Source organism: Pleurodeles waltl, chromosome 6 (genome assembly GCF_031143425.1).
Source record: "Pleurodeles waltl isolate 20211129_DDA chromosome 6, aPleWal1.hap1.20221129, whole genome shotgun sequence".
Lineage (NCBI taxonomy): Eukaryota > Metazoa > Chordata > Amphibia > Caudata > Salamandridae > Pleurodeles > Pleurodeles waltl.
The window spans coordinates 1,049,795,698-1,049,820,012 of NC_090445.1; the positions used below are offsets into that span (position 1 = coordinate 1,049,795,698).

At 43.3% G+C, this 24,315-nt stretch overlaps 1 protein-coding gene across 19 annotated transcripts in view; it reads left to right on the plus strand.

The window, feature by feature from the left end:
- The window catches only part of KCNAB2 (potassium voltage-gated channel subfamily A regulatory beta subunit 2), a 961,933-nt gene that overhangs the window by 172,007 nt on the left and 765,611 nt on the right, over window positions 1-24,315 (plus strand). The window contains exon 1 of one of the 19 annotated variants that reach the window (XM_069239983.1): window positions 21,566-21,667. The exons of the other annotated variants lie outside the window; for them this stretch is intronic. The gene's annotated coding sequence lies outside the window, so the exon portion shown is untranslated. Of the gene's footprint in view, window positions 1-21,565; window positions 21,668-24,315 lie in introns of those variants that run through there. 19 annotated transcript variants of the gene reach the window in all.

Here is a 24,315-nt window from a genome sequence, read left to right on the forward strand (position 1 = left end):
ATAGGCTTTAATAACCTGTTCTTTTTTTTAACCAATATTTTTTAACCTGATTTTTTTCCTGTCCAGATGAAAAAAATCAATATAACTTATTTTAGTATATGTATAATTAGTTCATTACAAAAAATATTTAAAACAGAATAAGCAAAATGAGCATGCCTTTAAGGTTTGATATAGTTAGGAAAAATACCAAATTAGGTATTTTATATATTTTAGTGATTTCATTCACTCCATTTTGAAAGCTAAATTGGGACAAACGTTGGTAGTTTAAAAAAGTGATAATTTTATAACTGACTCTTTAAAATATTGAAAAACAGCATACAAAATTAGGATGGGGCAATTGCTGTATTGACTCGCAACTTAAACTAAAACCGTGATTTGAAAGATACAAAAAAATCTCCAATTAATTTGTTGTGAAAGAATGCTCTGAAATTGTGACTTCTGAAATTGAAAATAAACACAAAGCAAAATCTCTGACAGAGTAACAGAAAAAATATACAAGTCCTAAAACTGTGTATGCTTGAATGATATAAGTACGGAATTAAATAGATGCATTGACTCACGTTCCTCGATGTTGTGTTAAAAAACATAGTTTGTGCAATCCAAGGCCAAGAGAATGAAATTAAAGAAAAAAAACGTTCGTCCATTTAAACGAAGACCATATTACCCATTGTTTATAGAAAAGTTGCAGAAAGATGGAATTTTTTGTATGTGCATCAGACAGTACACGAAAAATGTTTGTGAACGATCTTGAAATATTTTACAGAAAACATTTTGAAATAAAAGTGTTTTAACAGTGCCAAAGTACCAAAAGATGTACATGTGGAATACGACTGGCATGCCTGTGATCGGTTTGAAAACCTTTATTAATTGTTGACCTCCTAAGTATGTGAAGTGTTCCGATCACTGACTGAAATGAAGAGCATTTAGGAGAATAACGTTCAAAATAATCACTGGAACGATCAAGATAAGCTTTTTCACCTATCTATGCTGAAAAGCAACCACTTATATGTATGCCCCGTGGCAGTGGAGGGCCAAATTATGTGGCAGGTTTATCTAAATTAAACAGCTATCAATTTGCACCTCTTCTAGGAAGGTACCTAGGTACCTTAAAATTATAGACATTCAACTCTTAAAGAGATGATACACATTTGAGATTCAGCTAAAGCTCTAGAGCACTATTGACACCATGAATGTGATAATGGAGAAATAAAAATGATGACCAATGACAACATATTTGAATTGCATAATAAATGTTCCGTCATAGCCTTACCCAGTCTACCAGTTCCCCAAATGGGATGTTTACATTAGTTGGGCACCGTTGTCACCTTTTTAATTGGTTATCATAGCAGTGAACAGCTGACATAGCAATTGTCTGTGGCAACATGGCAGCAGTGTAAATAAGCTACTATCCTTTGGAGGCGAGCCCATTTTTTTCTTTTTTATTTTTTTTTAATTATAAACTTATATTAAGTTTTCATCATGGAAACAGAGTACTATACAGGCTGCAGTTAGCACACAGCTGTTACTATTATTCACAAGAATATATAATATAGTCATTGGATAACACATATGACAGAATCAGATAGTCCACCCCCTCTCTTAGAAGATGTAGCCTTCTGGAACTTGCCCCAACCATTTCCCCCACACTCAAATATGTTTACGGGGCAACCCCTGGCCTCATAGACCAATTTCTCCTGCTGGGCACACCAGTCAACTCCATGTCGCCATTGTGAGAGAGTGGGAGGTGCATGGGTCTTTCAATAGGCAGCAATGTTTCGCTTTTCAAATCTGAGGACCTACCCAAACCATATGGTAAAAATCGTCCAGAGTAGCGTCACAATGGGGTGAATCCGGCTCCGAGAGGAGAGACATTTGGTGGAGTCTCAGCGGGGAGAGGTAAGCACCATGTAGGTAATAAGACAGAATCAGTTGCAAATGGGAAGAGATAGTAAAGGTCCTTGATCCCAATAAAGCATCCCTCCAATCATCATCTTCAAAGGGACCTATCCTGACCTCCCAGTGGGTTCTGAGGTGGCCTAAATCACTTGGGGTATGTATGAATAGTGTTAGGTAAGTTTGAAATATCTTACTTCTGCCTATTGCCCCCATGAGGAGTTTGGCTTCCAGGGGTGCTGAATCGTGGAAGGGGGTCAGTGTGGGAGACTTGGATGTGAAGGGCATGATGTAATTGCAGATATTTATAAAATTGTGTAGCTGTGAGTGCATAGCCATGTTGAAGGTTTTGAAACAACCTCATATACGTCCGTCACCAAACATCTCCTAGTTGTGACAGTCTCATGAGGTCCCATTTCTCAAAGCCCTGTAATTTGGGGGATTTACTAAGCCAAGTGCTGTTCCAGGGAGGAGTTTGTTGGTGTGTGTTTGTTAATCCGTTGAATTCATTGCAAGACAGCTCTCCAGGTTGACAGGACTATTCAGCTGATGGGTTGATTTCTTGAGGGATCAGTGAACCATATAACATAGATAGGGTTCGGGAGAAACCCATGAGGGACAGCAGTAAGTGGTGGCCAACCAGAGGAGTACTTTGTCTGCATATAAAGCAATGTGATCTTCCCTTCCCTCCTCCCAGTTCCAACCTTGGATCTGAATGTTGTTAGGGATCAGATGAGCTAATGGCTTGATCGCCGGCACAAAGGGCACCCCACCACTGCTTGGTTGCCCTTCTGATAGGGTCCCATTAATTTGTACCCACGCTGAAGCATTGGAATAAAGGGCCTCGACAAGTTTGCAAAAACAGGGTCCCAGCATGTCAAAACAGGGCTCAAATAGCCCCAGTCCACCATATCAAACGCCTTCTCAAAATTGAGGAAAAGTAGTGCTAGGTCAGCAGTGAGGCGATGTCTGTGGGTCAGGGCCACATGAAGGCGTCGGATGCAGTGCCTTTTACTTCGTGTTGGCGTAAAGCTGGATTGATCAGGGTGGGAAGGACATGTTTAAGCCGTGAGGCTAATATGGTGGCAGATATTTTAACCTTGCAGCTAATAAGAGATATATCACTGTAAGCTCTGCAAAAGGTAGAGGGAGGTTGTGTTTTTTGGTATCACCCTAACTTTCAATGTGTCTAGTTCAGGTGGGAAGGTGCCATCCTGTTTCACCTCCTTGTAGAGGGCCAATAGTCTAGGAACTAGAATTTCTCTGAAGGTGGTGTAGTAGTCAGTTGGAAAACCATAGGGAATGGAGGTCTTCCTAGAGGTAATCGTGTACAGAGCTGGGGCTATTTCTGTGTCTGTAGGAGGTCCATCCAATATCTGAGCCTCTGTCTGGGACAGTCTGGGGGGAGATGAGACTGTGAGGAATTGCATGGAGTAGTCTGCATCCTCCCTATGTTGGGCCGCGTATGGTTTGAGGTGATAGTGACCCAAAGTCTGTGCTACTTCTTGTAGTGCATGTATTTTGTTGCACTTGTCAACCATTTCAGGTACAATCCTGGTAGTTTGGTGGTGGGAAATGGGCCAGTACAACAGTTTACTATTCTTATTTTTCCAGCCATATATCTTGGCCGTGGTGGCTTGCCATAAATGCTTACCCGCCTCAAAAGATTGGCAGTGTAATTCATCTCTTAGGAGGTCAAGTTTACAGGTTGTGTCCTCGTCTGGGTACTCAGTGATACTGGTTTCCAGACAAAAGGCACAAACCTCTAACTGGGTGATTTGAAGCAAGCATGTTTGTTTGCACGCACGAAGATAACTTTTAGCAAATCTTCCAAGGGTCACCTTACTGGCAGCCTTGAGTGTGCCGGCAGAAGAAACTGAGCCCTCATTGCTGTTAAAATACTTGTGGAGTTCCACACCCAGGGCGTGAGCTTATGTTTTGTCCTGCAAGTACCATGCATTAGGACGCCATATTGGGCACAAGGCATCCCTTGGGGAGCCGAGTAAGAGGAGGATGGCGGCATGATCAGAAAGGCCTTTCAGTAGAATTTGGATCTGGGTGATGCATCGGCAATCCAGTGTTGGCGTAAACATCAAATATATGCATGAATGAGTGTGATGTGCTGCAGAGGTGTGTGTGATTTGCGATTGTTTCGGGTGCCATATCTGCCACACATCACACAATCCAAGCGAGGCAGCCCAGTCAGAAAGGTGACAGTAATTGTCCTTCTAGAACAGGGTGATAGTTAGTGAAGTTGGCATTCAGTCTTCTAATTTCTCCAGGCGCAGTGAACACATATAAACATACTAGAACTAGGAATCCCATGTCTGTCCATGGCAATCGTCCTTCCAAGGTTATGTGGTCAACAGGTGCAGATCAACTACTGAGATGTTCTATGGAAACAAACAGGAAGATTTTTGGTTTAGACATTTTGTATGTGAAATAAATGTATTTCTGGGAATGCTGCACAGACAAGGACATTAGGTTGTCATCTGCTTCTCAGACAGGGAATCAGATATGCAGGCTGGCTTCTTCCCATGCTGTCTTTGATTAACCACAAATGGTATCTGTGGCACAGTGTATTAGATCTGATTTTTCTCAGGGCATACCTCAGGAAGACTTGTGCAACAGCATACAATCAAAAATTCCATTTATTCTGCTCATTAGAGAATCTTGATGGCTTTGAACCCCCGACTTTCACCGAATGCCATGTCACTTGGATTCACAGTGGACATAAACCTCTCCCTTAAGGAACACATTGTCAAGAAAACTTAAGACCGCTTGGTGCCAGCTCTCTCTGCTGAAGAAAGTGAAACGTCGCCTCTCAGAAAGTGACTTGAAACTACTATTCAGACACTCATATTCTCCCATCTAGATGGTGGGAAATGCCTGTTGCTTTGCTTCCCAGACACCACTCTGTCACCATCCCGTTCACACTGCAGCATGCTTCATCCAGGGCCTAAAGAATAAGAGCACGTCACCACTATCCTTATGGAACTCAACGGACTTCCCTTGCCAGGCCATTTTCCATCTTCAAAACTAACTGCATCATTTCCAACCAGCAACACCACCTATCAGGCTGACAAGATTACCATGTCTGGTGGCTCTTGGCGCACTCCTGGCAAGGACACAATCAGACTCACGCTAGACAAAAATCACGCACTTTAATACATACATGCAGACATACCTTGGTAGCTGTGCTCCCTGTGGACTGCACGCGCGTATGCACTTTCTCCTTGCGCCCAATGTGTCACTAAGAGTGCACACTTCGTTCCAAACTCTAAGAGAGACTATTTGCTGATTAATTCAAATAAAAAAATAAAAAAACTGCAGCTTGAATGTCTTCTTTAGTGCAAGCAACAGGCCCGGTTCCAGGAATTTTCATCTAGATGGTCCAAGGGTACGTCGGGTGAGCCAATGTGGGCCCAATTTTTGTCAATTCTGGAGGTAGCCTACAAGCCCTAGATTTACATCATTCTTCCAAACAGGTATACAGTGCATGTAAAGAGTTATATTAGAGAATGATCTGATGTTTATATAGAAAGTTATAATTTCCAGCAGGCCAGACTTCAACACAAGCAACAGGATTCCAAGCAGATAGTAATAGTAGTTCAAGCTTAAGGAGGTTCCTCTTACCACACCGAAGCCTTGACATTTCGCCCTAGGAAGACTGGCTATTTACTCCTTGCAATTTGCCCAAAATCTATTTCTTTGCACACTGTGAACTTTATAACTGTGTATTTTCATGTAATTGCGGTTTACTTTGATTGATAAAAACATCCAAACGTGAAAAAAAACAAAAGCAGTATTGTTGACAACTAAGAGCAATTTTCATGCCTGACAAGTAAGTGTAAAACAGGTAATTGCAGTCAAAGGTAACCTTCTGGGGCCATATAACACTGAGTGCCCCAGTTACAGAAGGGGCCTCAGATGCTTATGCAGCCCGTTCTGTAATACTGATAGCTCTGGCTCACATGTATAGCCAGAGCTATATTCAAAGGGCGTTCCCTCATTTGCATGGGGTGTGACCCCATGCAAATGAGGGACTCATTATCCCTCTGAGCCCGCCCCATATTAGAGATGCGGGCACAGAGTCAAATAGGCACACAACGTGGGAAACAAAAGCAATCATTCATACCAATAGAATACTCCAGCCATGGTTGGATTTTGTAGTAGTCTGAACAGAATGCTCATAAAGTGCATTCGCTTCTCTTGGGTCATGTCATGTTGATGTGTAAAGCGCATTCTCATGTAGGAGGGTATCCTGGCACTGAGTTGGTGTGAGACTAGCTAAGCCTAGTGTCTAATGTGGCTGCTTGAAAAGCCAGGTCTCCAGCTTCATGTGGAATTCAAGAAGTGAGGAGAGAGGCTCTTATGTGTAGCAGCAGATTGTTACACGCTTTTGGAGCGATGTAGGAGAAGACACAGCTGGTTCTTCCTTATGTGTGTGATGTGTGCAAATAGGAGTACTACTGAGCTGAGGTGCCTGGAAGGTTTGTGAAAGCAGATGATATTGTTGAGTCTGGCGGAATCGGTTCAGCATCCTGGGCCAGAGTGCCTTGAAAGTTTGGGGAGGAGTTTGAAATGTGTTCACTTGCGTATGGGTAGCCAGTGTAGCTCCTTGAGGTGAGGCGAGATGTGCGAGTGTTGTGGGAGGTTGAGAATGATTCTGGCTGCCAGGTTGTGGATGTTCTGCAGAATCCTAACGAGATGCTTGTTGATCCCGGCACAGAGGGTATTCTCATAGTCTAGCTTGCTAGTGGCAAGAGTGTGGGTGATGATTTTCCAGGTGTTGAGTGGGAGTTATATGAAAATCTTCCTCAGCATCTACAGTATGTGGAAGCAGAAGAAATGATTGGGCTGTGATGCTGAGTTTGCTGTTGACAACGATCTGAAGGTTCTAGGTGTGGGTTATTTAGTTCTGAGGTAAGTCTAGATAATTAGCATTGATGCCAAAGTATATATATCACGCCACATTGCATAACCCATGGTAACCCTGTATTAAACTGAATCTTGATCAGTCCCATTGTTGATAGATGTTGTTAGACAAAGAGTGCTACTATAACCAAGACCACTGAATTTATGCAGTAGGAGAGGACCAAATTATGCTGCAGAGTTGACTAAATTGTGCAGCAAGAAAAGGCAACATATGTTGTGTAATCTGGCAATATTTTGTGATATTATTACTTCATTATTTTATCTTATTTTTTTACACTTGTTAACGCTGTCTGGCCCTAGGTTGCACCTCATTAGTACAAGTTTAATTCACAAGTCTAGCAATAAGTAGCTGAAAGGTGACCACTTAACCGTTGCATAAGGTCTTTAACTGCCCTGCACCATGTGTTGCAGCATTTTCTAGTAACTTTTGAGCCCTTTGAGCTAGAAACATTTTTTCAAATCTGCAGATTATGCAGCAGATGTTAGATTACGTGGCAAATGTGGCAAATCCATAGCTTTGCCGAACACCACAGCCATAAAATTGCATAATTCCAGTGGTCCTGACAAGCTGGGAACATGCAGTGTGCTGTAACAAGATATCATAATATGAAATGGTTACATTTGTTACTCTGTCACACTGGTGAGAATAATTTCAGCCCAACACAATGTCTCACTTGCAATAATACGGTTATTTACTTTACCACAGCATCTGGCAGAAAATAGACACACTTAGCACCTAATTCACAAAGGTAAACTTACACTTTTGTGAAAGTTTACTATTTTTTCATATTGATAAACTACAAGTTTAAATTTACTAATAGTAATTTTACAACTGCAGAAACTCCTCACTCGTGGCGGATTCTCCACACATAAAAATATGGTTTTGTCCTATCTTTTTATGTGTGCAGCTCGCCACCTGATTGCAGCCTCTTCGGAGTTGTAAAATTACTGGTAGTAAAAATAAACTATTAATTTGTGAATGCAAAAATAATAATAAACTTACACAAAAGTGTAAGTTTGCCTTTCTGAATCAAGCCCTACTCTATTAGGCATTAGACTTACACATTAATTCTTAGGTAATGGGGACATTTATGATTCCCTTGAGGCATTCACTGCCACTATCTGAATAGTATAATGTATGCCCAATCATACAGTATATTACTTTACACATTTTACACAAATTAAAATACATAAACATGAACACACGCACCATAATTGAGGTGCTGAAGGCTGTTTACTGGCCTGAGCCCTGGTCTTACTGTACCTGTTGCTTTGTTGGCAGGTAGACCTCTGTCCCCACTCTTCCAGCTAGAGATGGGGGCCCACTGAAAGCTCAAGCAGGACTTGAGCCTGAAGCTTGGCCCTGCTCAAGATCCTCTTGGAACTTCGAGCCCATAATGAGCTGACCTTTCATGTATCTTCTGCCTGCCACCCTGATGTGGTGTTATGGCCAGATCTTCCAACTGTGGAACTGAACCAGCCAGGTTCGAGCCTCAGAGTTGGTTAAGCATCCTGTGGGATTACGGGCAAATCCTCAGTGCCTAAAAGAAATTAATGCGATCTTGGGTAATGTAACTGGTGTTCATGTAATGCACTTCAATACCTCCAGGTCAAGCTTGCACTATATAAAAACTGCATAGGAGATAAAAACAAAGCATTCATATAAAAAGGAGAGACAAATAGATAGCTATTTAGTGACTGCTTAATACAAAGTGAAACCATAAAACCTGAATAAACTGCAGATTCCGCAATTAAATTGCATGAGTGAAGTCACATATTTTATTTCACCAAAACTCATTTTTCTTCATATCTATGCATGAAAGCATGTTCAAATATGGGAATCGGAAAACCAACTATACAACAACCTATTCTGTTTCATTTAACAGAATAATGTTGCTTTATAATAAACTGGGCCACATACAGTGACCATGTGACAACTCTCTTGCTTCTTGGTACACTAATAGCACTGTCAGTAGTGTGAGGACAGGGACAGGAATTACTCTAATGTTTAAAAACTTTTATTTAGTACTTCCCAGAGCAGAGCTATAATGTGACATATCAATATCAAAGCTTCAGTTCATTAAAAAATAAACTTTTTTGAATTTTGAAGAAACTTTATCAGATTTTATGTGATGTTTGTTGTATGATTTACACAGCAAATGTTTTCAGGGCTCGGCTCATGCCTGGGCTCTAAGAGCCAAGCCAAACACTTGGCCTAAAAGCCAAGCCAGGCCATTAGCTTGGCTCTGGCTCGGTTCCCCATGTTAATTTGTTGACACGCCGACCTCTACACCTCCCAATTGCAGTTTGCCTCAGACACCAGCTAGGGTTCCGAACTGGGCATTTTTCTTTACCAAAATGACCAGTATTTTAATGTCTCAGCCAGTACAAAAATATGGAAAATCAACTAAAACCAGTATTTTCTATTTTCTCTAGTTACACGCTGAAAAAAATAACATTACAAACAATGGCCTTTAAAAAAATGTTTGAGAGGCTCCTTAATGGCCCCTGAATGATAATTAAAGTAAAGGCAATAAAAACAACATCACAATGTTCTGACATTGACATGGAGGAAGCACTTAATATGTGCCTCCTGCATGGCCTCTTCTGCCGTGACTGGGCGGGCCCACCGATCTCCCCTCCTAGAACCGGGCCTGGCACGCAAGTTAATTTAAAATGCATCACACTGTAAACTTGATAAGCGCAGTAAACAACCCAGACACAAATAGTGTTGTTCCTCGCCTGGTGTTTGACCACAGTCCAGCATGTTAATTGCTGACTCCTTCCCACACAGGGTGATTGATACCTGTGTCTTTCCCTGATTTTGTGCTTTTATTAACTGATTTCACTACCTTGAAACTACAAATGAGCAACTTTTCTTGAAAGAAAAGAAGGAATCGGGCATCCACCAAGTCAGTTCACGGGTAATTAGCAATGCCCAGGGCCACTGGAATTATGCAATTTGGCAGCCACTGCTTTTTTTAGTATAGTTATGTATTTGCCACAAAATCCATCATCTGCTGCATAATCTTGCAGACTTTAACAAAAAAAAGTGTTTCTAACTCAAGCAAATCAAAAGTTACTATAGGCGTTGCAGCTTGTTTGCGTGCAGTGGGAGACATTTTGTAAAGGTTAATTGGTCATCTTTCAGTTGCTTATTTCTGTATTTGGTTGTTAAACGGGTTGCCATAACAGTATTGCCATGCAGGGATGTGGAATTCCTATCGCCCGACGCCCGGGACATCTTGTTTGGGGTCAAGGGCAACAAGTTTTTATGTTTACTTTGTCCTTGGGACAAGTAGGCCCAACCCCATGCAGCACAAACCCTTTGGCTGCCTGTTTACAGAGAGTTGAACTCTCTGCAGTTGAGGTAATGTGTTTCCAAAAGATAATGCTGTTCGAACTTGTATTTATGGTTCATTATTTGAAAGCCTTCATTATTAGGGTGCGTGCTGTAAATAAATGTTTTAAGGTCACACTTCACTACTGACGTTGGTTCCAGTACAAAAAAAAAAACGTGCACACACGTTTGAAAAGTTTAGGCTAAGAGGCTAAGTATAATGCTCCCAGAATGCTCTCTGATTATATGCAAATGAAGTGTCATTTAGTAAAATGTGTTGATACATGCTAGTATTTCCCAAAAATATTTCTAATGGAAAAATCAGTGTAACCATTTTCAACACGATTATGGGAAGCATGAAAATAAACAAACACTGACAAAGCCAACTGATCTGACATATTTTTATAAGTCTTTTAGTTTCATCAATGCGTGTCTTGTTTTGACATGGCTTTTGTAACACTTTATTGTTGTGGGAGCTACCAGGCCCTCAACATTGTAACAAACATTGGCAAACCCCCCCAAAAAAGTTTTTGAACTCTTAAAGCACACGTTGCCACCAGCGGCATAACAAAGGCCCCGCAGCCGCCCTCCAGGTGGCCCCGTCGACACAGCACCTGCCCTGAGTGAGTCTGGAGAGGGGGCTCCTCCATGTTCTTTGCAAAGGGGCACCCTCCAGTTTCGTTACGTCACTGATTGCCACTGTAGTTCCTGACACTGAACAAAACTACTTTGTGTGGCAATATGCTCCTTGTGGAAGAGCAGAATGCGATCACTCACAGTAAAGCCAGCCGAAAGAGAGAGAAATAGAAGTTTAATAAAAACAAAATGTCTTTGTTAACACCAGACCTAATTAGGGACCAAGACCCACATGTAGGTAGCATTTTGCATGTCGCAAACAGCGACTTTCGCTGTTTGCGACGTGCAAAAAGCACATTGCGATGCACAAACCCAGTTTTGCGATTCAGTAACCTGGTTACCGAATCACAAAACGGGTTTGCGACTCGCAATTAGTAAGGGGTGTTCCCTTCCTAATTGCAACTCGCAGTGCAATGTAGGATTGTTTTGTGACCGAGAACGCGGGCGCAAACCAATCGCAGTTTGCACCCATTTCAAATGGGTGCTAACACTTTTGCAAAAGGGAAGGGATCCCCATGGGACCCCTTTCCCATTGTGAATGTCACTGTAAAAAAAAATTCAGAGCAAGCAGTGGTCCTGCGGACCACTGCCTGCTCTGAAAAAATGAAACGAAAACGTTTCATTTTTCGTTTTTGTTATGCATCTCGTTTTCCTTTAAGGAAAACGGGCTGCATTACAAAAAAAACCCAAAAAAAAATGCTTTATTGAAAAGCAGTCACAGACATGGTGGTCTGCTGTCTCCAGCAGGCCACTATTCGTGAGGGGGTCGCAAATTGCGACCCACCTCATGATTATTCATGATGTGGGCATTTGCGAAGCCCTTGCGAATCACAGATGGTGTCAAGGACACCATCCTACATTCGGATTTGCGACTCGCAATTTGCAGGTCACAAATCTGAACCTACCTACTTGTGGCCCCAAATTCTTAAAGAAAGTCACAAAAGTGCACCCATGGTATATGTCGTACCCCTATAAAATATTTGTGAACTGTATTTTAGTGTGGGTAAATACGATGTGTAGATTTGCTCATGTGAAAATCTATTGAGCATTTGCAAGTTCATTTTCCCTCCAGCCACTTTCTTCCCAACCCTGGAAGAAGTTCTAATTCTGCCATTGTCAGGAGTAAATGTCCAACCTTTCTTATTATGGGAAAATATTAGAGAGAAGCTGGTAAAAATCTTTAAAACATGCAGGTTAGTAGGTTTGCAGACTCAAAGGCATTCCAGCCCTGGAACTATTGCTTACTGCTTCCTCCAGCCCCAGTATGCAGATCTGCAGAAAGGTGGCAAAATAAGGAAATTGCTACAGTAGGGATTGAAACTCCAAGTATTCAAGCCCTACTATGGTAGTAGCCCTGGCATAATCAGAGAGGCTATTAATTGCTGCCATAATTTGTCGCCACACTACATGGCACCAAAGGGACAAGTAGATCTTTTTACAGGACAAGTAGATTTGAGAAGCAACCTGTCCCCTGGACAAGTAGATATTTTAATAAATTCCACACCCCTGGCCATGTGTAAAAACTTATAAAATATTGAAGTAGTAATATAAAAAAATGTGCTGTATTATGTTGCATAATTTGCCTTTTCTTGCATAATGTAGTTAATGCTGCCATATAATTTGGTGCTGCCCTGGCCCTTCATATGCCCCCCTCATTAAATATAAATGTTTGCCGGAGGCACCTAGTTATCACCAGAAATGTGTAGCAACTTCTGACTTGAAGGTTACAAACTGGCATTTACAAAAATGCTAAAATCCTCCAGATTCTGCATTTAACATTTGAAGACATGACCCATATGTTACATGCAGTACTCTTGTGCGGCAACATTAACCCTCTAAAACGTTTGTGATATCTGTCCTGTAGCCAGTTTCCATTCAGTTCTCAGTAGCAGGTGCTTTAACTATGTGAGCTAAATTGCCAGTGCTAAATGCTGAAGAAGCCTACCTAGAAGTTACAGATTTTAATCTTGTAGTGGTTAACTCTAGATTTTATTTTGGGTAAAAGCACCAACCATATGAACAGATCTTTCTAGTGTTACTGACAAGTAGGAAAAACACAGGTTTACGATTTTTCAGCAAAAATCTGCTCAAAGTCAGAAGAGATTACAATTGTTGGAAAAGTTAGGGGAGAAATGTAACAAAGGTGTGTTTTCTTCAAATAATGCCTTTTAAAACATATCATAAGCATCCACATCAGTTTTAATGTTCGGTGCATTGCTTGGTAGAGATATTTTGGGCAATGTGAAGGATGTGTCTCATCTCTTTCCTGAGCTGTCTAGAGTGAAGATGATACAAAATATGGGTGAGGAGTTTCCAAGGATGGCAGTATCTCAGGGTATCGAGAGTTTGAATGTGACAACAGAAATGATCCTGCAGCAGTGGTGGGTAGGGATAAATGCTTTGGTTCTGTTATGGCCTTTAAATTAATTGAAAACTCTTGCATTCCCTCTCTCCACAGACACATGAAATTTAGGAAGCCTGTGAAAACATGGGTCCATCCTCAATTTTTTGCTTGTCTTTAGATTATGGTCAGTGTCGAGAACCCCATGGCACAAACTGGTGTCTGTAACTCTGACATACAAGAAATTGCACAGCTAAAAAGAGAAGAGGGGTGCATGGTCCACACACAACTTTATCCAAGATTCAAATTAAACTGAAATAAAAAAAATTGGTAGTATGTGGATTAGGGAGTTAGCTATGACTTCAAATACTGTAGGCTGCACAATATGTACTCTTCACCTCGTACTGTGGATTTCTCCACATGTCACTTCAGAGAACAAGAAAGAGACTTTGCTATTCAGTTGTGTAAACCGATGAGAATCTCAGAAACAAGGCTAATGGCCTGCTGCATTATTTATTTTGTGCCTTTTCTTGTTCCTGGAATTTGAGATGCCCAAAACTAATGGGCGTAATGGCATAGGTAGCACTAGTGTGTGCCCAGTGCTCCGTTATTGTATGTGTTGTTCATCACTCTAGCATGGGGGCTCACACCTATAGCTGATTCATGTGTTAATGTAATGTTGTTAGAAACATTAATGCAAATATGCCTTTTTGAAGATGTAAAGGAATAAAATGGGTCATAAAGCAGTTTTGATTTTTTTATGACCTTGCCACTTGTTCATAGTGTTACCTGCTTGTTACTGCTGGTACATTACAACTGAGAAGTACAGAGTTTGGTATTTTTCACTTCCCTCGTACGTTGGCTTTCTTTAGACCTGGTTGGTGAGCTGGGTTTTGTGTATGTCTGGGTACAAAGAAAAACAGAATACTGGTGCAACCTATCTTTCTTTCCATCATTCCAATGATGCACTGTGAGCAGACATGACGCCTACTTATTGAAATTCATACATGGGTTGCCGAACTCCTATGCCAATGCACTATCTAGTTAGTTGGGTATTAACAACACAACAAGGCTTTCTTGATGCACCCGAGTGTTAGTTTGATGCACAATGCTAACGAGACTAGCAAGACTTCTACATTAATCCTCCATCCCGCAATATCAACACTTAGTTCTAAGAATAAATGTTAAGCCACATTGGGTGATTGCTTTGGCCAAGCTTATCCTTTAAACAATTAATAACTTTCATTATGAATCATCAAAGGAAGTATAGCAGATTAAATAAAGTTCCATATGAACCCCAATTGTAAATCATGCCTTCTTGGGTTATGTGAATGATAAAGGCAGTGACTGTAGGAAGGTAGCCTCTGTCTAGCCTTGTTACCCCCACGTTTGGCCTGTTTGTGAGTAAATATCAGGGTGTTTTTACTGCCTCACTGGGATCCTGCTAGCCAGGGCCCAGTGCTCATAGTGAAAACCCTATGTTGTCAGTATGTTTGATATGTGTCACTGGGATCCTTCTAGCCAGGACCCCAGTGCTCATACGTTTGTGGCCTATATGTGTTCCCTGTGTGGTGCCTAACTGTATCACTGAGGCTCTGCTAACCAGAACCTCAGTGTTTATGCTCACTCTGCTTTTAAAATTGTCACTGTAGGCTAGTGACTAATTTTACCAATTCTGATTGGCACACTGGAACACCCTTATAATTCCCTAGTTTATGGTGCCTAGGTACCCAGGGTATTGGGGTTCCAGGAGATCCCTATGGGCTGCAACATTTATTTTGCTACCCATGGGGAGCTCAGACAATTCTTACACAGGACTGCCACTGCAGCCTGAGTGAAATAACGTCCACGTTATTTCACAGCCATTTTACACTGCACTTAAGTAACTTATAAGTCACCTATATGTCTAACCCTCACTTAGTGAAGGTTAGGTGCAAAGTTACTTAGTGTGAGGCACCCTGGCACTAGCCAAGGTGCCCCCACATTGTTCAGGACAATTTCCCTGGACTTTGTGAGTGCGGGGCCACCATTACACGGGTGCACTACGTTTAGGTCAATACCTATATGTAGCGTCACCATGGTAACTCCGAACATGGCCATGTAACATGTCTAAGATCATGGAATTGTCACCCCAATACCATTTTGGTATTGGGGGTACAGCATAGAGCCCAGGTACTGCCAAACTAACTTTCTGGGGTGTTCTCTGCAGCTACCGCTGCTGCCAACCCTCAGACCGGTTTCTGCCCCCCTGGGGCCTGGGCAGCCCACTCCCAGGAAGGCAGAACAAAGGATTTCCTCTGAGAGAGGGTGTTACACCCTCTCCTTTTGGAAATAGGTGTGAAGGGCATGAGAGGAGTAGCCTTTCCTGGCCTCTGGAAATACTTTGAAGGGCACAGATGGTGCCATCCTTGCATAAGCCAGTCTACACCAGTTCAGGGATCCCCCCAGCCCTGCTCTGGCGTAAAACTGGACAAAGGAAAGGGGAGTGACCACTCCCCTGACCAGCACCTCCCAAGGGGAGGTGACCAGAGCTCCTCCAGTGTGTCCCAGACCTCTGCCATCTTGGATGCAGAGGTGTGAGGGCACAATGGACACCTCTGAGAGGCCAGTGCCTGCAGGTGACCTCAGAGACCCCTCCTGATAGGTGCTTACCTTTCTCTGTAGCCAATCCTCCTCTGAGGGCTATTTAGCATCTCTCTAGTGGGTATCTCACCAGATAACGAATGCAAGAGCTCACCAGAGTTCCTCTGCACTTCCCTCTTTGACTTCTGCCAAGGATCGACCGCTGACTGCTCCAGGACGCCTGCAAAAGTGCAACAAAGTAGCAAGAAGACTACCAGCAACATGGTAGCGCCTCATCCTGCCGGCTTTCTCTACTGTTTCCTGGTGGTGCATGCTCTGAGGGCTGTCTGCCTTCACCCTGCACTGGAAGCCAAGAAGAAATCTCCAGTGGGTCGACGGAATCTTCCCCCTGCCAACGCAGGCACCAAACTTCTGCATCACCGGTCCTCTGGGTCCCCTCTTATCTTGACGAGCGTGGCCCCTGGAACACAGGAGCTGGATCCAAGTGTCCCTGACAGTCCAGTGGCCCTTCTGTCCAAATTTGGTGGAGGTAAGTCCTTGCCTCTCCACGCCAGACAGTAATCCTGGGTACTGCGTGAACTTCAGCTGCTAGGGCTTTTGTGCACTTTTGCAAGACTTCCTTTGTGCACAGCCTAGCCCAGGTCCCCAGCACTCCGTCCTGCGTTGCCCAACTCGCTGAGTTGGACTCCGACTTCGTGGGACCCTCTTTTGTTGTGCTGAGTCGACTGTCGTGCTCAGATCTTCTGAATGCCTTTTCAGGTGCTTCTGCGGGTGCTGCTTGCTTCTGCGTGGACTCTCCGTGTTGCTGAGCGCCCCCTGTCTCCTCCTCCAAGGGGCGACCTCCTGGTCCTTCCTGGGCCCTGGCAGCACACAAAACCTTCAACCTCGACTCTTGCAGCTAGCAAGGCTTGTTTGCAGTCTTTCTGCGTGAAAACAACTCTGCATTCTCCAGCACGTCGTGCGACATTTTCTGACCAAAGGAGAAGTTCCTGGTACCTTCAGTTGTTGCAGAATCTTCAGCTTCTTCCACCCGGAGGCAGCCCTTTTGCACCTTCATCTGGGGTTTAGTGGGCTCCTACCACCTAAATCCCCCCTCCCCCCCCCCAGACACTTGCGTGACTCATGGACTTGGTCCCCTTCCTTTGCAGGTCCTCAGGTCCAGGAATCCGTCTTCAGTGCTTTGTAGTCAGTTGTTGTCCTTGCAGAATCCCCTATCTCGACTTTACTGTATTTCTGGGGTAGTAGGGTAACTTTACTCCTACTTTTCAGGGTCTTGGGGTGGGGTATCTTGTACACCCTTAGTGTTTTCTTACACTCCCAGCGACCCTCTACACACTATACTAGGCCTGGGGTCCATTCGTGGTTCGCATTCCACTTTTGGAGTATATGGTTTGTGTTGCCCCTAGGCCTATTGTCTCCTATTGCATTCTATTGTGTTCTACGGTGTTTGCACTACTTTTCTAACTGTTTACTTACCTGATTTTGGTTTGTGTCTATATTTTGCGTATTTTACTTACCCCCTAAGGGAGTATATCCTCCGAGATACTTTTGGCATATTGTCACTAAAATAAAGTACCTTTATTTTTAGTAACTCTGAGTATTGTGTTTTCTTATGATATAGTGTTAAGTGATATAAGTGGTATAGTAGGAGCTTTGCACGTCTCCTAGTTCAGCATAAGCTGCTCGGCTATAGCTACCTCTATCAGCCTAAGCTGCTAGAACACCTCTAATCTACTAATAAGGGATAACTGGACCTGGCCCAAGTGTAAGTACCACAAGGTACCCACTATAAGCCAGGCCAGCCTCCTACAGTAACCATGTAGGAAAGGTCTGCGCACAAACAGCTAAGATGGTATAGCAACATTATTTTCACTGTGAACCAATTAATGGTGGTATGGTATGCATATTTATAAATCACATGCAGGGCCTGGGACAAGAGCCTACATGACTATTGCATGCAGCAAAATGTAAGTCAATATGCACCTTTTTACCTTTATTGTCAAACAAATCTGAGGAGAGGCAAACATCACTAATTTTGATAGCTCCAACACTGTGCTCCCTTGTACGGTGAATTGTTTAATTTCTTCAGCGCACGGAGGGTTGATGTTGTGCATAGTCACCATTCATTGCCTCACACAGATGAAAATAATTATTGAGCCTTTACTGGTTAGTTGGCCTTCACTTTGTGTTTTCGTAGTTCTCCCCTTATTCATATTGCATTGTTAAACTACAATTTTGAGTCCGCAGAACAGCAAATAATCATGAAGACCCAGGAATACTATGTCCTTTTCTGCATGGGTGCCCCAATTCTAGGGACGCTTCTGCTCCATTTACCAACTGCTCTGCACCTTTGGTCACTGGGTGCTGTGACTCGTGGGGTTTTGGATGGTGCTTGAGGACTTGGGCATGCTCTAGGCCTGCTGGGAAGGGTATTCTGTGCTTCCCGGTAGTGTTGGTAGGTGCCAGGTATGCAAAAGGGCCTCTTTTGTCATGGTAGCCCCCCACTTTTTGCCTGGCAAATGATGTGATTTCAAACTATAAGTACCCTGGGCTCCTGCTAAAGAGGTTCCCAGGGCCAGATCTCTTTCCCCAAAGCTGTACAATGTTTGGCACTTCAGCCACCCTTGTAAGTCCCTAGTAAAGGGTACCCCCTGGTACCTAAGGCATGGGTACTGAAGAGGGCCCCACAGAGCTGCAGAACCTATTGCACCACTCTGAGAGGCCTCACACCAGCCTCATGCAGACTGCCATTGCAAGTGCATGACCAGGTATATTCAAAAGATGTAAACTCAACATAGCACTCACCTAGAATGCCATGCCCACTAACACTGCATGCAATATAGGTAAGTCACCCCTCTGGCAGGCCCTACAGCCATACTACAGGATGCACTATAATGCATGTGAGGGCATATGTGTGCATGAGCCAAAATTTCCCCTACTGTGTCTTTGCTAAATTCTCAGGCATGGTAAGTATACAAGGAAGCGTTAGCAAATGCATGTGCTGGACACTGGTCATTACGAGTTCCCCAGCTACATGATGGCCTTTGTGAACACTGGGTTGTTTGGTTTCAAACAACTCAGAATAATAACGCTACACTGATGCCATTGTTGGATTTAATATGCAATATACCCCGAGAGCACCTTAGAGGTGTCCCCTGCAAAACCTAACATCCCTTGCATGGTTGTGGATTGGTCCTAATCAGCCTTCCACCACCAGAGTGGCCAACCCCAACCTGCACAACACCTCATGTGTAGAAGGCAAGGTGACCACTCCATTTCATTTTCCTCAATCTTGGATGGCAGGAAAATAGCCAGTCAGGATTAGAGATGTAGCCCCTTCCCACAAGAAGTGGTGACGTAGTGGATGTAGCCACCCTAAGGTAGGTGGCCCATTGGCCACTACCAGGTACTTTCCCTAATGTCCCCTAAATGCAGTATTTAGTGGGCATCCCTAGACCTACAGATCAAATTTGATGGACACAAGAAGACCAGGTACAAAGAAGACTCGAGGCACAAGAACTGAAGTTCTGCAGCACATAAAAAAGATGCCAAACCCTCTCTGCTGCTCCAAGGACTCAACATTCGCCGCTGAGGTATTGCGTGGAAACATGAAGGACTCTACAAAACACCGCAAATGTCCTCCCTCAGAGTGAAGGTGTCACTTTCCTGTACCCTGCAAACAAGGAACCAGTGAAGTCCAGTTCACTGACCGGCCGCTGACCAACGAACTGGACCCAGCAGCCCGACCACAATTCACACGAAGGACCCAGACATAACCTAACAGTGTGCCAGTTTGGTGCTAGAGAAAGACTGTGAGCCTTAGTCCTCCTGCTAAGCTGGTGTGTTACATCATTTAGATGCCTGTGTTTAATGTGATCTGATGTCCCTCGCATTGTTTTGTCTGTAGAAGACCATCTAAATTTCTCAGGGCAAGAATAAAAGCATTCTGAGCTGAGAAGAAGGCAGGGTTTCTTCCACTTGGACAGCATCATGAACTCCCACACTGCCTACACCAACTATGCAAAGTCTTTTTTTGAAATTGACCCGTAGCCCACCTATCAGGACTATAGGAAGCTGGTGTATTAGTCAAAACCTTTTTCTGAGGATCTGCTAGAAATGCTGTATTGAAGAAAGGTCATCAAAGTTTCAGCAGTGGATCCTCACTCTCCAGTAAACCTCTTTCAGTTGTGGGCGGCCCTCAATGGTCATCTTCACATGAATTATCCAGTATACCTTAGAACCTTATATGCACTCCCAAAGGATGTTGCACGGGGATCAGATATCTTCACTTCCAAGACCTTAACCACTTTTAGCTATATGTTCCTGCGGTAGACTGGTATTACCAGCCCTGAAGTAGAAATTCAGATCAAACACAAGACAACTCACCTGTTAGCTTTGACAGATTGTCTTCTTCCCTTTCAAATCCACCTAGATTCTCTCCCTGATGTTGGTCAATCAGTGTGTTTTAAAGGGCTAAACTGAGTCACGCTAACTAAATTCCTAGAATTTCTACTCATATTTTCCAGCCCTTATATGCCTGGATGCATTTTTGGGCCTCTAATTACCCGAAGTTCTATGCCATAAAAACTCAAAATGGGTAATCAGTATCTCTGTTATCTACCGCTCTACTGTACTTTCCAGCTTAACCACAGGCCATCCTTATTCACGCCATCCTTATTCACGCCATTAGCTGCAAATACCCCCTATCAGCTAGCACTGGCATAGACCTCCAGCAGAACATAACTCCATTCTGTTCCTGTGCCCTTCTTCTGAATGGTAAAAAGTCCTACGTGTGCTAGTCACTAACAGATGTCACACTTTTCAGGCTTCTGGGCAGTATTTCTGCTTATCCTGGGAACTATGTAAATAGTTTTTTGAAGTGACTGTTGAATACAATAGTCATCAAAAAGTGAGAAATAGGAGTAATTACTTTTTTTTTTATAATTTCAGTACAATGCATTTATTGTTTTCTCTCATAACTCCTGTAAAAGTATTTTGTAACCGGAATCTAACTTTACTGCTGGTATTTTCAATTTAGGATTCCTGTATGTTGCAACTTTGGCTTTGAAAGCAATTTCCAACTAAGACTTTCAAAATAAATTTCATATCATATTGTATGTACACCAGGTGTTAGAAGCTGCCAGAAAAAAATGCAACATAAAATTGTCATGTTTTAAAACAGGTGAGACCAACGTCACCTTCACTGTTAATTCTCAAATCTGTGTTGTGTGCAAGATACCTGCCTAATTAGAGTGTATATGTCCTGGCTCGATCAGTAGGCCTGCAGCCATTGCAGAACAGATCCAACAATTGGGGGGCATAGCAAAATGATGAATTACCTTACATAGGCTACCAAGGTTTCTAGAAGAAAGAGGTTCATTTGCCTAGACAAGTCCAACCACCAATGGAGGAAAACCACCAGCAGGACTTTCACTGGGATCACATAGGCAAAGATGAGCAAATTGGATCCCAGTGCCTGCGTATGTGCTTAACAACAGGTTTCAGTCTGAGTTTGGCCATGGGAAATTGAACACAGGCTGCCATTTCATATTAGTCTTGAAGCCAATGGAAAGCTTTGCAAGACTGGCTTGTCAATAAAGACAGGAAGCCTGGCTTGTCAATAAAAATATCCTCTCCAGAAGCTGTTGACCTTGCAAGTGACGAGGAACATTGTACTTGGGTTTTATTTAATACAGCCTCAGTCAGTTCTGTGACATGGCAGTGGACCATTTAGGACTTGCGCAGGCTGATAAACTGGCCATGCTTTCTCAGAAGCTTGCACACCTCTGAAAATTCTCATTGCTGCTTTCTTGAAGGAGCGTGGATGAACCATTTATCGAGATGAGAACGATTTGAAATCTACCTCAAGTGCAGGACTGTCACTTGCCGAGCCAGGACATGACGTTACAAGGTGCTGAATTCAATACAAGTAAGAGGTAATTGAATTTATAATTTCAACTCACTTCTGGGAGAATTGCAATGTGGAGGTCGTTGTTCTATGGACGACATGTACTCAAGATTTTCCAAGAATGGATGGACTAGAACCAACTGTTCTTGACAAATCTGCTCTTTAGCAGCAGATTTAGTTGGAAACCTTGGGAGAACCTGAGAATTAAAAAAAAAAAAAATAAATAAACAAGGTTGAATATAATACCACCCCTTTCTACTCTGCTTGCTACAATGATAGTACCTTTCTGGAGCAGGGCCTTGACACCTTGCAGCAGGGCCTCCTTATCACCTCCTGGTTTTGCTGATTTCAAACAACAAGCATTTATAGTGGCCCTCAGGAACTCTGTTGTGTAACCTGTCTGTACCACATTGAGGATCTAGTCAGCTGCAAAGGGTCCCTGCCCAAATGCAAAAGAAAATACTACTCTCTCAAAGTTTTCTAGTAACTCCTTGGAATCAGCGTATTGGGCATAGTTAACTCTATAGCTGTTCCTACTTGAAAGGCAGATTTGGGCAGGCTTCTGTGTTATTGCACCTTATATTACTCTTCCATTTGCCCAGGGAGTGAAGCCTAGAAAACTGTACCCGAGGCAGAAGATATCCTTTCTGAAATTGAGCACACTGATGTGACCACATTGCCTTTGGACGAAAAATAAGAGCCAGCTCTTTGCCTCCTATTGCCTGCTTTGCGGGTTCCTCCATTTGTTTGCAGAACAGCTTTTCACTCAGCTGCGTTACACCCACTGTTCATTGCACAGAGCGATATATACATATGACGGATATTGCCACATAACAACAGATATGATCTTTAGGATCTGACCCGCCCATTCTCTAGTGTATGTGGAGAAACGCTGTTACCAACCTGTGCAGGAGAAAATGACCCAGGGGTAAGTCATAAGCTGCCCAAAAATCTTCAGAGGGGAGTAACGTCAATTTTTGGACCAGATCTCCAGTCTTGTCGGTCCCTGCTGCCATCCAGTCCTGCAGTCCAGCGCAGTTTCTCCCATGTGGATGTACTGTTAGCTTTTGAAGCGGTAAGTCTGGGGAGTAGGGAATCCTGGTATGCGTTTTTCACAGGCAACACGCCTAGCATTTCTGGATAGTCAGGTACTCCTGTGGGTCCTCAGTTGACCCTCAGTCTACTTTGAGTAGCGTTTTTACTGAGTCTTTGTAGAGTGGAACATGGGGCCCACCTTTCCCCCCAGTAACTGCCAACCTGCCATCCATTGGGTGAACCATTGGAGTTGGGCTGCTAAATAGTATGATTCAAAATAAGGAAAACCAGCCCTCCCTGGGAAGTCGGTCATTGGAGGGTGTTCATTGACACTTGTCAGCATCCCTCACCCCGTATAAAGGTAGCTAAAATAGTATTGAGGTCCTTAAAGAATGATCGAGGTAACCATATTGGGAGTGTCCTAAAGAGGTATAGGAAACTTGGCAATACCACCATCTTTATAATGGCTTTTCAGCCTGCCACTGGGAGGGTCTTCCAGAACTCCATATGAGATTTCAGATGGTGGATCACAAGCCAAAAGTTCCCGTCAAATATGTCTGGTGCATTATGAAATATTTTTGTTCCTAGGTAGGAGAGGTCTCCCAGGAGGTAGGGGGCTGCAGCATCTCCCCTCGTAGGGAATAACCTGTTTTTTTGCCAATTCACTTTCAACTCTGACTGTGTACCAAAGGTTTATAGCAGGGCTCTGTCCCTCATAAGGTCATCCTCAGTGTAGTGGAGAAATAGGAGCTTATCGTCAGCATATAATGCTATCCCCTACGTGCACTGGGCCACTTAAATGCCTCTTTAATAAATCCCCATGGGAGCCAAGTTTGCAAGAGGTTCCATTGCTATTGCAAATAGTAAAGGCGAGAGTAGGCAGCCCTCTTGTGTACCTTGTCCGACAGTATAACTATTTGTGATGGTATGTCCTGTACGTACTCGGGCAGTGGGGTTTGTTTAGAGGAGGCCCATCCAGTTCACGAAGCTTGAGCCCAGGGCCGTATGTTTCATGACGCTGTATAAGAAGTTCCATTCCAGGCTGTCAAAGGCCTTTTCAATATCTACAGCTAGTACTACTTCCCTCTCTCTATCGTATGTGGAGGCCTCCAGTATCATCAACAGTCGCCTCATGTTAATTGCAGTATTGCAAATGGGAATGAAAGTTGCCTGGTCAGGGTGAATCACTTTTTGTTTCAGTGGAAGTAGGCGAGTGGCCAATATTTTGCTCAAGATTTTATAATCAACATTTAGCATTGAGAGTGGCAAGTATGCCTTTACATCATTCACTGGTTTCCCAGGTTTCAGGAGGGAGATGATCAGCGCCTCCATGGTAGTCAGTGATAGGCCTCTGGTATCCCTAGCGACCCTGTATAACTCCATCATTTTGTGTACAAGCTCTCCGGCATAAGCCTTGTAAAACTCTAGTGGTAGACTATCGATCCTGGAGGTTTACCTCTCACAAGGCCCTTGTTCGCCCTGAGGATCTCCAGGAGGGTGATGTCAGCTCACAGTCCGTTTACCTCTTTCACAGTAAGCGAGGAAGGGTAGCCGGCATGATGAATAAATTGAGACCAGGGTCATCGAGCGGGGTTTGACTTGTGTATAAGTCCCAGTAGTATGATAGGAAACAGTAATTAA